The sequence below is a fragment of the Macaca nemestrina genome, chromosome 17 (assembly GCF_043159975.1).
Source record: "Macaca nemestrina isolate mMacNem1 chromosome 17, mMacNem.hap1, whole genome shotgun sequence".
In the NCBI taxonomy this organism is placed as follows: Eukaryota; Metazoa; Chordata; class Mammalia; order Primates; family Cercopithecidae; genus Macaca; species Macaca nemestrina.
In genome coordinates, this window is record NC_092141.1 from 38,387,997 (window position 1) to 38,402,848 (window position 14,852).

Consider the following 14,852-nt stretch of genomic DNA (forward strand, 5'->3'; position numbering starts at 1 on the left):
GAAGGGAGGACAAGGGCCTTCCTGTGGGGCTGACTCCCAGGAGGGGCAGGACCTGGGAGAAGAAGGAGTGTGGGGCCAGCCTGGGTGGGGTTACTGGGGCCCCTGGTGTGGGGGTGGTCAGGCTGCACAATAAGGCTGCCCGTCCTGGACTGGAGGTGGTGCTTTCTGCTGGATCTGAGGAAGGTCAGCCCTGAGACTAGATGGGGGCCGCCCAGGGTGGGTGATCGGGCCCTCACAGGAGTCCCTCAGGGAGTGACCACATCACCCCACTACGGTCTAGGGAGCCTGCCCTGAGACCTTCCCAGTGCACCCTGGGACCATAAGGGTCCCATCCCACTTGACAGCCCCAAGACCCTTGCAGGGTCTGACCTCCCAGTGTCCACCTGCCTCTCCCTGCATGTGAAACACACACCCTGCGTTTCAGAAGTGGCACAACTCATAAGCTCACTCCCACTCTACTTCCCCTGGATCCTGTCTCTCCATCCTACGATCCCTGACAGATGGGCTCCTGGCTGGGCTCCTTTTACCTGGCCCCAGATCCCTTACCAGCACCAGATCCAGGGTCTTTAGCCGCAAGCCCTGCTGCCTCCCTGGCCTCACCATGAGATGCCCAGAACGGGCACTGCCCATCTTCTCCCCCATTCCCTAGGGCCACTGCCCCCACTGTCCTCATGCCTTTCCCCCTTCCCCATGGGGACGATGAGGGCTGTAGCTCTAGGGAAATTGGGGGAGGACAGGTGCAGGTGGGCCCTCAGAGACCTGCTGGACAACAGCCCCAAGGTTCGGCCAGGCGTCCCCTCACCCTGTGGCCACAACACTTGGATCTCACTGGGTTGTCTCCAGGTCGACATGGCCAGACACTCAGGCTGCCCCCTCCTCTTGTGCTAACTTGTGGACAGAACTGCTGAGAGTCCAGGGGCCTGACCTAGCCCAGTCTCCATTCCCACCTGCTCCCTAGATGGGCCCCGCACCTCTGGCCTAACAGCAACCTCGGGCTGGACCTGCAGGGGAGCCAGGGAGGAATTCTGACCCTGGAAAGGAGGTTGACGCGACCTGGCAGGACATGTCCTACCTCAGAGAGGCCTTCCTAAAAGCAGACCCGTCCCTGAGCTGAGACAGGTGCTTTAGGGGTGAGGGGAGCACAGAGGACTCACTGTAGAATTCCAAAGTGATCAATGTTGTTGTAGATTCCAACAGGCTCAGGCCCCATGTCCTCTGGCAGCCCAGCTCGGTGTCCCTGTAACCCAGAGGAAGCCTTGGTGAGGGGTCCAAGGTAAAGGGTGTAAGGGCCTGGGGGTAGTGGCCACCCGTCCCCACCCTGTGCTCCTAGTGAGCCCAGGACCCTTTGACCAGGGTGCACTGGAACAGGCCTCCCTCCAAGAAGCAGACCGACCTGTACCTTCTCATAGTTCATAATGATGTCCTCTCGCTCCTGTGCCCACAAACTGTCCACGTCCTCTACCATGTCCATCCTGTGAGACAAAATTGTCTAAAGGTTACATTGTACCCGAGAGCTTCAGAGAAAACCTGAATTGCTCCTGCCGGGCTCCCAGATGCTGGCTGGTTGTATAACCTTCATTCCACCACCGCCCCCAGGTAAAAAGGGGCCAGACCCCATGGCCCACACCTCCACGGGTCTCTAGAGTCTGAAGCTCCAAGCAGGGGATGGCATCTTCCCAAGGACTCGAGAAGAGTGGGACCTGGACAGAGAATCCCGTTGTCCCCAAATGCCATGAAATGCTCACACACCTGCCCTGGCAGGTTGAATGGTGTCCACCTGCCAAGGGTAAAGGGCCCATCGTGGGCTATTCCAGGGATATGGATGTGAACCGGGATCAGGCACCAGAGGTCTCTGTACGATCGGCCTCCTGGGATGCTCAGGACCACAGAGATGCCCAGTTTCCTGCGGAGAACAAGATCTCTCCTGACTGCTCCGTTCTACCCCGCTCATCACTTGGGCTACCGTGGCCCTTCAGTCTAACCAGTGAGGCTGCTTTAGGAATAATGCCGTCTGAGCAGGAGTGTGTTTGGTTTTGGGGATGAAAATGATCTACTGTCTCTAAAGCAGCCTCTGTGCTCCTGGAAATCACGGCTCTCGGGGAGGGACTGTGGACTCCACCATTCTGAGCTGTCCCTACAGGAGGGGGCTTCATTTTCCTGGGCCACTGAGGAAGAACAGTGGGTCCTTGGTCCTGGAGAACATCTAGATGGACTGTCCCTCCTGGGAACACTCGGGGCCAAAGGCGAGCGAGGCCTCGAGAGGACCAGACAGAACAAGAAATACTCGGGGACAATCCCCAGAGCCCGGACCCCTTTGAACAGAAGGGAAGATAGTCTCCCTCCAGCCAGCCCTCCAGGGCCCCTTCATTTTCCACAACTGCCCAAGGGCAGAAGTCTCCCCATGCCACTCCCAGACAAGGGACCGTGTGGGTCCAGTGGGTCCCACAGCGAACATCAGGACCCAGCTTAGGCCCCAGATGTGTTCAGAGGACCCTCCCCTCCTTCCCACCCACAGTGGATCCATCCCAGCGTCTCTGCCAGGACCACGCTCTGCCCCATCGGGATCGGAAACCTGGGCAGATTTGGGATCTAGGGCAGGGAGGTCACAGGGTTCAGGCCTGAATTCCAGCACAGCGCACGGCAGGGCTGAGAGCAAAACCCAGCGTCCTGTCTAAATTCCCAAGCCGGTTACCGCCTCTCTGACCCCAGACGTCTCCCCTGTTGAATGGGTACACTAGAGAATAGCACCGACTCCATAAAACCCCCATGAGGACAAAAGAGAAAATCTCTACACGGGCAGTGTAGAACAGGCTCCCAGTGAGTGGTTAGGAATGACCCTCCTCGGTAGCTGCCCAGAGGCCAACACCACCCACAGTATAGCCACTGTCCCCAAGTCAGCCTGGAGGGAAGAGAGCAGGTCACACTCACCTGATTCTGATGTATCAGCTGGCCTGCGTTATGCCTCTCAGGTAGAAAACCTCTGAGTCCACAAAACTGTTCCCAGATACCACCGTGCGTGTGTAGCTGATACCACTGTGCGTGGGTAACTGCCGTAGAACACAGAGGCAGGCCGGAGAGCGGATTGGTGCTAAGCACCAGTGACATTCTGAGGTCATGGCACGCATCACAGTGGGGCCTTGCCCGGGTCAGCAGGGCCCAGAGTCAGGGTCCTCCGCTGCCTGAGGCGGCCACATGCCTGCCTGCAATGTGTTTGCACACGTGCCTGCACACATGTATATGGGTAAATAGGTCTGTGCACCCATGTGTTGCTTCTCTGGCCAGGCCTGGCTTCCCCACTCATGTGTGCACCTACTTCCTCACCACTGTCACCCCCGAGGCCCAGGACCAACATCACACCGCCGCGACCTCAGCTGTCCCCGCCCAGGGTGGTCTGGGACACACATAGGGGTGGAGGAAAGTGACTGCTGCTGTTGAATCTCAGAACACAAATGCTAATACTATTACCTAATGGTCTATTTTAGTGTCTCTAATGGTATCTCTTTTTTCATTTCTGATATTTTAACTGGGTATTTCTCTCCCTGACCCTTGGATATTTTAGCTAGAGGATCCTGTGGGGAAAGTGCTGGGTACACAGTAGGGGCTCATTCTTTCAGACATGTTATCTAAAACCACCCAGGGCCTAGGGGATATCAAATTCCAGGCTCCAGAAAGAGCTTGGGATAAAATGAACCTTCAAGAGGTGGGCTTTGACCTGGGCTGAGTCTGCCTGTGCCATCTAAACAGAGTCTCAAGTCCTGAGACAGGGCGTCCAGATGCCCCAATGCAGGGCCCCCATGATTGACACCTGCTCCCCTGTACTCATTAGCAGCCTCACCCACCCTGCTCTCAAAGCACACTTGGCCCTCCTATCCGGGAGCTCTGCATCTGTGGATTCAGCAACAGCAGACGGAAAATATTCAGAAAATAAACTGGATGGTTATGTCTCTACTGAACATGTGCAGACTTTGTTCTTGTCATCATTCCCTAAAGAATACAGTATCCCAACCATTTATGTAGCATCTGCATTGTGTTACATATCATAAATAATCTAGTAATGGTCTAATGTCTATGGGAGGATGTGCATAGCTTATATGTAAATACTAGGCCATGTTATGTCAGAGACTTGAGCATCCATGGATTTTGGCATCCCTGGGGACCCTAGAACTAATCCTCCATGGATACCAAGCAATGACTGTATAAACTCACTCAGGAAAGCTTCTCATTGGAGGAAGGGCCCAGTTCAGGACAGACAGGGATATACTCCCTGGACGACTGTCCATTCATCCTTTGTTCCCCCCCACCCCCATTCCCCATCTAGGACTGTCCCAATGACAGCCCTAGCAAGAGGAGACAAGAAAAAAGACCAGTTCACATTGTCCAGCTTTGAGGTCTTGGAAGAAGTTGCACCAGTGTGAGAATAGGGGGTCAGTTTCCTCCAGGATCCAAAGAGCATATCAGGCCCCCTCGGGGTGAGGAAAGGAGCGCGGCCTCTCCAGCGGCCACATGGGCTACACTAGGATGGGGCTGGGGCTGGCCATGTGGATCACTTGGGAAAAGAAAGACCAGGGAGCAGAGGAGGAGCACGGGGGCAGCCAGTGCCTAAGGAGAAGGTACCTCAGGAAAGGTCTGTACTGGTTTGTTTTCACACTGCCATAAAGAAATACCTGACATTGGGTAATTTATAAAGGAAACAGGATTAATTGACTCATAGTTCAGGAAACTTCAATCTTGGGGGAAGGAGAAGGGGAAACGGGCACCTTCTTCACAAGGCGGCAGGAGGGAGTGAGTGGAGAACGAGGAAGTGCCACACTTTAAAACCATCAGCTCTCCTGAGAACTCTCTCACTATCAGGGGAGCAGCACAGGGGAAACTGTCCCCAAATCCTATCCCCTCCCCCCAGGTTCCTCCCTTGCAACAAGAGGATTACAATTCCAGATGAGGTTTGGGTGGGGAGACAGAGCCAGACCTGTGAGGGTCTCGGTCTATCTTGCGACTCCCCAGGGCTAAATCTGAGTACAGACCTGCAGGCCCTGCATGGCAGCACACGAGGGCTCTGCCAGTGCGCCCCCATCAGCTGCTTCCTGGGGATGGTGGCTGCTTCCTCCAGAGAAGGGTGGATTTGCTGCCCTGCTGCCCCTGCAGGGCCTTGTGAAGCCACGGCCAAGTCCTCCAAGGGTCAGGGTAGCAAACTGGGCTTCTTTTTTTTTTTTTTTTTTTGAGACAGAGTCTTGCTCTGTCACCCAGGCTGGAATGCAGTGTCCTGATCTCAGCTCACTGCAAACTCCGCCTCCCGGGTTTATGCCATTCTCCTGCCTCAGCCCCCTGAGTAGCTGGGACTACAGACGCCTGCCACCTCGCCCGGCTAGTTTTTTGTATTTTTTAGTAGAGGCGGGGTTTCACCATGTTAGCCAGGACGGTCTCGATCTCTTGACCTCGTGATCTGCCCACCTCGGCCTCCCAAAGTGCTGGGATTACAGGCTTGAGCCACCGCGCCCCGGCAAACTGGGTTTCTTGTCCTTCTTGCTGCTTGAGTGACAACCCTGGGGTCATCCTTAGGCCCCATCACTGCCCCGCTTCTAAATGGAAAACATTTTGGCAAATCTTCCTGGCAGAGGCCGGGGGCTCATCCCTGTCACCTGTTGTAGCTTGGGAAAGCCGGGTGAAGACATCTGGGCAAGCAGACAGTAGAGGGGCCCCCCGGAAGGGTGGGTGGAGGGCGCTGGCCTTTGGACTTGCCTGGATCAGGGTGGGAAGGAGGAAGTTTACCAGGAAGTAGAGCTCTCAGGGCTGTGGTTAGGAGGAGGTGGTAATGCTGGTGGGGGCAAGGGGCTATGGCTGGTTTGGGGTGGAGGATCAGTGACAGCCAAGGTTTGTCAGCCTGCAGCGGGGTGACTGACTCATGGACTCGGGCCTGAGGAGCCCATTGGTTGCCCTTAGTTCTTGGATCCTCGGAGACTTCTGGAGCCTGGATCTGGACAGCCTAGGGGTGGAGGTGGTGAGAGGCAGGGGTAGGGGTGGGATGGGAGGCCTTGCATGACAAGGTGCGGGACAGGAAGTCAGCCAGGGACTGGTGTGCAGTGGCTGCTCCCATCCCCATTCCCATGCCAAAACCCACCCCTACCCCCACCCTGGTGCAGGGTCTCTCCTGGGCAGGTGTCCTCTGGCCTCAGCAGATCCCAAGCTGGAAGCGGGCAGCCACATGGGCATGTCACTTGTGCCAGCTTTGTCCTGCAGTTTCTGCTTCCTGGAGTGTGGGACGCCCACCCAGGAGAGCACGGGCACACCCCACACCTCTCATTTTGAGGGTGCTGGGAGGTGGGGGACCGAGGTCCTGCAACCCTGGGCTTGTGACATGATAATTAGCCTAGGAGTCCCGTGTCCGCCCATCCACGTGGATCCCAAGAAGCATGAACAGTGGCATGCAGCGAGATGAGGAGGGAGAGAGAAGTGGAAAAGAAGGAGAGAGAAAGAAAGATGGGGAGAAGGGAGTGAGACAGAGGAAGAGAGATGGCGAGAGAGACAGAGGAGGCTAGAGGATAAGGAGCGAGAGAGATGGGGAGAGAGACACAAAACACAAAGAGACAGAGAGAAACGTGCATGAGTAGGAGGTCGAGTTACTCTTGATGCCAGTTCCCAGTGAAAACTGTAGGCCACCATCACCTAACCACACATGCAATAAATCTTCTGCCTGCTGCTTAGAGTCCTGAGTACCCCTTCTCGTGGAGCATAAAACCTTTGACTGCAGCCCTTCCTCACTGCAATTTTGTTGTGTCTTCTGGTGAACCCTGATGTCTTGTCTATTGCCTTCCTGGACTCAAGGATCCACCAAAAACTGATGCCTCTTTTGGGGAGAATTTGAGTGCCTTCAACTCACTAGGCCCCCCAGGAAGCTTGCGCACTTGGCTGGGGCCCTAAGCAGCTGGGTACATGCTGGGGCTCTGCTTCTCTCTTTCAGTAAGAAGGAGAACTAAGAAAGAGACTAAAGCATGGTCTGTGGAGAAGGCACTTGTGCAAACACCAGGAGAACGAGGGGCGTGAATTGTCTTCGTTTCTCCTAAAAGCATGCATTCCTGGCTGGGCGCAGTGGCTCACGCCTGTAATCCCAGCACTTTAGAAGGCCAAGGTGGGCAGATCACTTGTGATCAGGAGTTTGAGACAAGACTGTCCAACAGGGAGAAACCCAAGCTCTACTAAAACTACAAAATTAGCCGGGCATGGTGGTGCATGCCTGTAATCCCAGCTACTCAGGAGGCTGAGGCAGGAGAATTGCTTGAACCCAGGAGGCGGAGGTTGTCGAATTTGCGCCATTGCACTCCAGCCTGGGCAACAAGAGCGAAACTCCATCTCAAAAATAACAAAAAACAAAAACATATTTCTTCCCAGGCCACCCTAGTGAGGGCGTGAAGCACAGCGTGCGTGTGTGTGGGTGTCCAGGTTTATGCATGTGTATGTGTGTGCGTGTGTGTGTGTGTGTGTGTGTGCGTGTGTGTGGGTGTGTGTTGCAGGGCTTTACAGTGGACAGGATGTGGAAGGGCAGCTGCAGCTCCAAGCTGCAAGTCTCTCTGACAGAATGCTGAACGTTCCTCGGACCACAGCAAGAGAGTGTGTTCATTTGCACCCATTTTTATTAGCATTTACACCTGTATTTTTTGTACCATGTAAACCTTAAGTTGATTAACTATTCCCTGAAGCATTTACACCAGTGGTTCCCAGCCTTTTTGCTCCCTGAGGCCAGTTTTCTTGAAGACGACTCTTCCAGGGACCCGGAAGAAGGCGAAAGGATGATGCGGAGATGATTCAAGTCCATTACATTTCTTGTGTGCTTTATTTCCATTATTATTTCACTGTAATATATAATGAAATAATTACACAACTCACCATAATAGAGAATCAAGGGGAGCCCTGAGCTTGTTTTCGTGTAACTCCATGGTCCCATCTGGGGGTGATGGGAAACAGTCACAGATCATCAGGCATTAGGTTCTCATAAGGAGCACGCAGTCTAGATCCCTGGCATGCGCAGTTCACAGCAGGGTTCACGTTCCGATGAGAATCTAACAGCACCGCTCCTCTGACAGGAGGCAGAGCTCATGGGGTAATGTGAGGCATGGGAAGTGGCTGTTTCTACAGACGAAGCTTTGCTCGCTGGCTGGCTGCTCACCTCCTGCTGTGTAGCCTGGTTCCTAACAGGTCAGGACCTCTGATTTAAACAGTAAGATACACACATTTTTATGTCAATTAAAATTATTCACCCTGCACCACCCAAAATTATCTTGCATACCTACACCCACCCGAGGGTCCCGTAGTGCACTAAGCCTGGAGCTCCATTGCGCATCCCGTCTCTCCACCATCTGTGGGCTAACAGGCTGCATTAGTTTCCTAGGGCTGTTTTACAGGACCACAGACTGGGCACCCTCAACAACAGAATGTTACTGTTTCCCAGTCCTGGAGGCCACGAGTCCAAGATCAAGGTATCAGTAGGGGGGGTCCCTTTTAGGCTGTGCAGGAAGGCTCTGTTCCAGGCCTGTCTCCTATGCATGGGTGGACATCTTCTCCCTGTGACTCTTCATTAAGGGTCATTCTGGTGAGGGTTCAGAAGAGGAGACTTGGACAGAATGTTGATAGATAAATATGTCAGTGGAAACCAGAGGGTAAACAGGATTCCATTCACACCCAGGGCTTTCTGGGGATACGGCTGTCCGAGCAGCAGCCACTCCCAACCGAGCTCTACTCCTGGAAAGCCAGGCAACAGCTGGGGCTGGGCCCTCTGCGATTTGTTTAGTGACCTGATTATGTGGGAGGCTTTGAAGTTCTTGCATGATGTCACGACCGATGTCAGGGCATTGTAGGCCTGGGAGGTCCCTGGGGCTCTCCCAAGAAAGAATCCACAGTCACTAAAACAAATGCAGCCTTAGAATTAGGTGGGGTGAGAGGGAGAGGGGCAGAAGGCAGCATAAACACTAGTGCCCCAAACACTCATTTTATGTGTTCACTTCATTCTCACAATCATCCTGTGAGACAACGGTGGTGACTGACTGTAGGATCCTAGGTAAGTGGCCAGGTGCCAATCCCCAAACCTCCCTCTTTCCCTACCTCAGCCTGTGACATGCTTAGAGCCTCTGCTACCCGATATAGGGCCTTTGGTGACTCAGAAAAAGGCTTCTTCTCTGGGAGGATTCTGTCCCATGGGGTATGGCTTCGTGGGCAGAGCGTGGACTGAATTGCAACCCCACCGGTCATCTCAGTTGGGCCCTTCTTAGCTGTGTGCAAAGCACACACTGCATGTGGCAGTGCTGTTCATGCTGGCAAAAAGAATTATTTCCTCACTTGCAACAGCATCCAGACACTGTTCTGGCCATAGCAAGTCATGCATTTTATTGCCAAGAAAAAGAAAACTTACAGTTTCAAGAATAAGATGCCCAGATTTCTATTCTTTCTCCATACCTGTAGGCCCTAGGAAATCAGCCTGCTTTCCTCCTTACCAGAGCTACTGCTACCCACTCCATTTTGGGGTGTCATTACTCCTCAAGATGGGTGACAGAGTAGAATGCAGCTTCTCTTAACTCGCCCAGCCCTCCCCGGCTTCTCTGTTGCCTCCGAAGACAGGCAAGCAGGCCCTTTCCATTTGGTGTTTGCCACTGCCATTGACAATGGGCCACTGCTAGACCTACAAGACACTCACAATTTGACCCGTCAGAGTTCTTTATCAGTTTCTGGCTCCCTTTTCTTATGTGGCTCTTGATAGCTCTGCTATTGGATGCTTTCTAGTTCTCAAACTTCCTGCCTCTTTGGAGCGTCCCTTTCCCTCCAAGTCATGCAGGTCGACTTCTCTCTCTAGTAGGCTAAGGGCAAGGGCCATACAGGAAGGCAGGTAGGAGCCAACCACCACTGAGGTGCCCTCGTTTCAAGGACTTCTTGGCTCTCCAGAAGGCGGACATCCACCTCAATGAGCTCCAACCCCAAAGGTCACCCTTAGGTGACTTCTCAGTGGAAGAAGCCAGGAGACTACTCCACCTGCTCCCAGCTGACTGCTCGGCCTGGATGCTCTAGGCGATAAAGGGGAGCAGAGCCAGACTTCCCTAACTTGATGCATGAGCTCCTCTCCGGGAACACATCCTTAGGTCTCAAATCTTCTGAGACAGACAGAGAGAGACGCAATAAAGCGAACACTGGCATTCAAAGTGAGCAAGGTTTGGAGGCTCCGATCCACACACCTAAGCAGCTACTGGTCCTGAATGACATATCAAGGGGCATGGCATGCCGCTACTTAGAGACAGATGCCCTCCTTACATTTATTAATGGCATCCACTTCTGTACACAGCTCACAGGGGATTTCCAGTTTATATCTCCTCTCATTCCAGTTTTGTTTCCTTCCTTTTTTCTTGACCATTGAAACAATATATGCTTATTGTAGACAACTGAGAAAATGAAAACAGAAAAAATCCTACTCAACCAGAGGCAATCACTGTTAATAATTGGTCCAGTTTCCTTTCAGTCTTTTTTCTACCCATCAATTGAGGTCATTCTGTAGAAATGATTTAATACTGCTTTCATTTGTTTAACATCAGAAGTATTTTTCCAGATTATAAAATTATTGTAAGTAATTTTAAATGGCAACAAAATATTCCATTATAAATCTCATTGTATAGGTAATGATGTATTTCAATGTTCTCCTAAACTTGTTTTCAGTGTGTCTCCATTTTTTCCTCATACTGTGATAAATGACATGTGACAAACATCTTTAACAACAATGTAGATTGGTGTGTATTGTCCAAGAGGCTTTCCACCAGGGAGTGAAGGGAAACTTTCTTACCTAATGGAAGGGCAGGATTTGTAAATACATTTCCCATTGCATAACAAGCATTCCATCAGACTTTTATGGCAGCTTCTGTTAGAACAGTAGAAATTAGGGCCTGGATAGACTCCTCAATTATTTCTGCAAATGTGGGTTTTTCTATATGAGAGGGTTGCAGAAAATGAAGCAAATTTCCAAGGGCCCGGACTGCATTGCTCTTTACCTAGAAAAAAATGTAAACGCTTTAGAAATGTGTTTTGCCAAAGAGATGTTTTCAAAAGTCTAATTTCAGCTTAAAGAAACCCAGGAGGTCCTCGACTTCTTAAAGCAAGTCCTTGGAACTCACAAGGTCTGCTCTGGTTAACATCCTGAGCCATCAGAAAGGTGAGGTTCTACAAAACTCCTCTCTCTGATTATTTATTTATTTATTTTATTTAGTGCTAGAGAGGACCTCAGAGAGGTCCATCTTCCCTGTTTTACTGAGATGGAGTATAAGGTCCGGGGACCACAGGACAAGGCTGGTTGATAGCAACATGATGAGGAGAAGCTAGGTTCCATCATTCCAGTCCAATACTTTTCTACTACACTAGAGTCTCAACCTCTGCAGCCCACCAGAATCATTTGGGGAGGTTTTTCCTTTTGTTTTAAAACCAATTTGCAGGCCCTAACCTCAGAATTTCTGACTGAATTACTCTGAGGCAGGGCTTCCTGGGTGATTACCAGATTTTCAGAAGTAGTATTAAAGTGAGCACACGGTACGGGTCAGGTACGGTGCTCGGTGCTTTAACATAAGGCATCTTCATATCCGGTGAGGTATAGAACTTCCATGTTACAGGTAAGGACCTGACCTTCAGAGAAGTTACATAATATACCAAAGTCACCCAGCTACTAAAGGGCAAGCCAGGGCTTGAATCCATGTATGTCTGACCTAAAGCCCAGACCTGTGCTTATTAAACTGATTAGTTTAACAGGTAATATTCAAAGCCAAGAGCTACTCATTTTTCTGACTTGTCAATTCTACTTAACATTTTTTTGGGGGGGGGAATAAAAAAAAGTTAATTTAAAAGGAACTTGAGGCCGGGCGCGGTGGCTCAAGCCTGTAATCCCAGCACTTTGGGAGGCCGAGACGGGCGGATCACGAGGTCAGGAGATCGAGACCATCCTGGCTAACGCAGTGAAACCCCATCTCTACTAAAAAATACAAAAAAAAAAAAAACTAGCCAGGCGAGGTGGCGGGCGCCTGTAGTCCCAGCTACTCGGGAGGCTGAGGCAGGAGAATGGCATAAACCCGGGAGGCGGAGCTTGCAGTGAGCTGAGATCCGGCCACTACACTCCAGCCCGGGCGACAGCGCGAGATTCCCTCTCAAAAAAAAAATAAAATAAAATAAAAAATAAATAAATAAAAGGAACCTGAATATGTTATGTAGTATTACAATGGGCACTGATAGTTTTCGGGAGGCAGGAGACAGTAAAGAAACCATACATGTGTGGAATAGGCCGTTTATACGCTGAGCACACCCTCAGTCTCCTTTGAACAGGAGTACATTTGGTGGGATAGTCTGAGGAGCATCAAGCCACACTAAACTACCACACTGCAGCTACAATACATTAAGAATCTGTTTGGGAGATACTGGGTTTTGTCGTGAGTCTACCTTGTCTTTATCCTTGGATGCTTCTATAGCTGATCGTAACATTTTCAAGAGCAGGAGACCAGAGAACTCTTCCTGAAAACTTGGGTCTGGTGTTTCCCTGTTCCACCCAAAGCAGGCAACACATGTTAAAAGGTAAATCACTTAAATATATACATATAGAAATATATTCACTTAGTATAAGCATAAAAGTTTAGGAAAACAGTTGAACAGATCTGCTTAGATTGTATCAAGAAACTTACAGTATATATATTTTGACCCAATAGTTCCCCACCTAGGAATGTCTCCAAAAAAAAATCTCAAAATGCAGATTTCATGCACAAAAATATTCACTGAATATAAAAGACTACAAGCCTAAAGCCTAAAACAGATGTTCAGTAATAGAAAAATGGTTAATTATCACACAGTGATAATTATGTAATCATAAATAAGGATTTCTAACAAGGCAATAATAAAAGAGAATGCTTACACACGTTACATGTCGCTTATATGGTGAAGTGACGAAAAGCAGGACACTTGCACATGAACAACAAGCTACCTCTGGGGAGGGAACTAAGGTGTCAGGGTAGAAGACAGGCTGCACACCGAATGCTGCTTTGTACTGTTTGGCTTTTTTTTAGCCTGTGAATATGCCACTTTAAGAAATTTTTTAAAATGCATTTCAAAAGTACAGTAACCATTACTAAGGTTTTGCTTTTATGTTTTCTATAATGTGGACATATTACTTATATAGGTATACAGTATTTTTAATACATATATGTCTAATATATTCCTAATATATATTAAGAACAGCTTATTTTATTTTCTGAAAGAATATATATATATATATATATATATATATATATATATATAAAGCAGGAAGCGGGATAATAAGCAGGAACTACTGTTGATTATTTCATGGTAGGAATCGAGGACATTCTCTTGGGTCCTCAGTCTCAGAAGTCAGCTGGGGAAAGCAAGGTGAGTCACCTACATGTTGACAATCAGCGTTGTCTGTCAGGTTGCCCAGGGACCAGGCTGCTTTGGTTCGAACATTCAGAGACTTGTCTTCAAGTGACATCAATATTGCATTTACTGTGTCTGCAACAAATATGACATCCTATAAGACAAAACAAAACACTGCCGTTACTTTAGCAGGTCACGTTGCTACCTTTGAAATTCTCAAACTTATTTTCAGATAGAGCTATAAGCCTTCACGCAAATTTCTACTTGGAAATAAAAATTCATCTACTCAATCAATTTACTGTTTTTATATTTTACAATTTGGACACTCAAAAAAATCCCAGGGGAAGCTCCTATGATTTTGGTATGTGCCATGGACACCCGAGAAGCCTAAGGATTTTGCCCTTATGTACATCGAATATATAACCTGGCCTGGGACAGTTATCTGTGAACTCTGTGCTTGGTTGATTTCCATCTCAGGAAATAATGTTCTGAAAAAGAAATGCATTTATTTCCAAAACACATCCTATGTACCACACACCTCTCAGTGAGATAAACGTCACAAGTAAGAGTGAAAGAGGACATTATGTCTTTTTAAATAAAAACTATGTCAGCTTTCTAAATGATGACTACCACTTGGTAATGTCCCATTTCATTTTTATTATATCATTCATTCATTTAAGCATTTATTGGGTGCCTAAGGTCCCAGGGAGTGTGCTAAGCAATTAAAAATTAAAAATTAAAAATAAATACCATATATATATATGGTAATGCCTCAGTTCATTTATATATATGATATATATATGGTAATGCCTGTAGTTACATATATAGAACTATATTTATGTATAACTATATATATATATAGAGAGAGAGAGTGTGTATCTGTGTGTGTGTGTGTGTGTGTGTGTGTCTGGCTGTGCCACCCAGGCTGGAGTGCAGTGGTGTGATCTCTGCTCACTACAACTTTCACCTCCTAGGCTCAAGTGAGCCTCCCATCTCAGCCTCCCAAGTAGCTGGGACTACAGGCGCATACCACCATGCCTGGCTAATCTTTTTATTTTTTGTAGAGACGGGGTTTCGCCAAGTTGCCCAGGCTGGTCTCAAACCCCTGAGCTCAAGCAATCCACCTGCCTTGGCCTCCCGAAGTGCTGGGATTACAGGCATGAGCCAGCATGCCTGGCCCATGACCATATTTTAGTAGCAATTAAGGAAATCATATTACAAAGCAATTTAGTTTCCTTTACTGTCCAATGCAGGAGCTCTATATCCACAAACTAGGGGTGTCATGGACAATAAAGGAGCACAGAAGAGCTAAACAGGCTCACTCTGACCTGTCTGAGACAGGGAAAAAGCACATAGGCTCCCAGGGCCCGTGAGGTTGCAGCTTTCACTAAGCGATTCCTGCTGTCATTCAGTCCGAGCAGCACTGTGAGTGATGCACAGGATCGGCCTGTCATTCTGCAATGAGA

The 14,852-nt window shown here is 49.4% G+C and overlaps 2 long non-coding RNA genes across 2 annotated transcripts; both read right to left on the bottom strand.

Moving 5' to 3' along the window:
* Positions 1 to 1,165: 1,165 nt before the first annotated feature.
* On the bottom strand, positions 1,166 to 2,211 carry LOC139359533 (uncharacterized). The gene is made up of 3 exons (XR_011615577.1): positions 1,750 to 2,211; positions 1,400 to 1,472; positions 1,166 to 1,237 (listed from the first exon to the last, which is right to left on the bottom strand). It is a non-coding gene; the product is annotated as an uncharacterized lncRNA (long non-coding RNA).
* A 7,897-nt stretch (positions 2,212 to 10,108) lies between these two features.
* On the bottom strand, positions 10,109 to 12,535 carry LOC139359358 (uncharacterized). The gene is made up of 3 exons (XR_011615276.1): positions 12,445 to 12,535; positions 10,811 to 11,015; positions 10,109 to 10,415 (listed from the first exon to the last, which is right to left on the bottom strand). It is a non-coding gene; the product is annotated as an uncharacterized lncRNA (long non-coding RNA).
* Between the last annotated feature and the right edge of the window lie 2,317 nt (positions 12,536 to 14,852).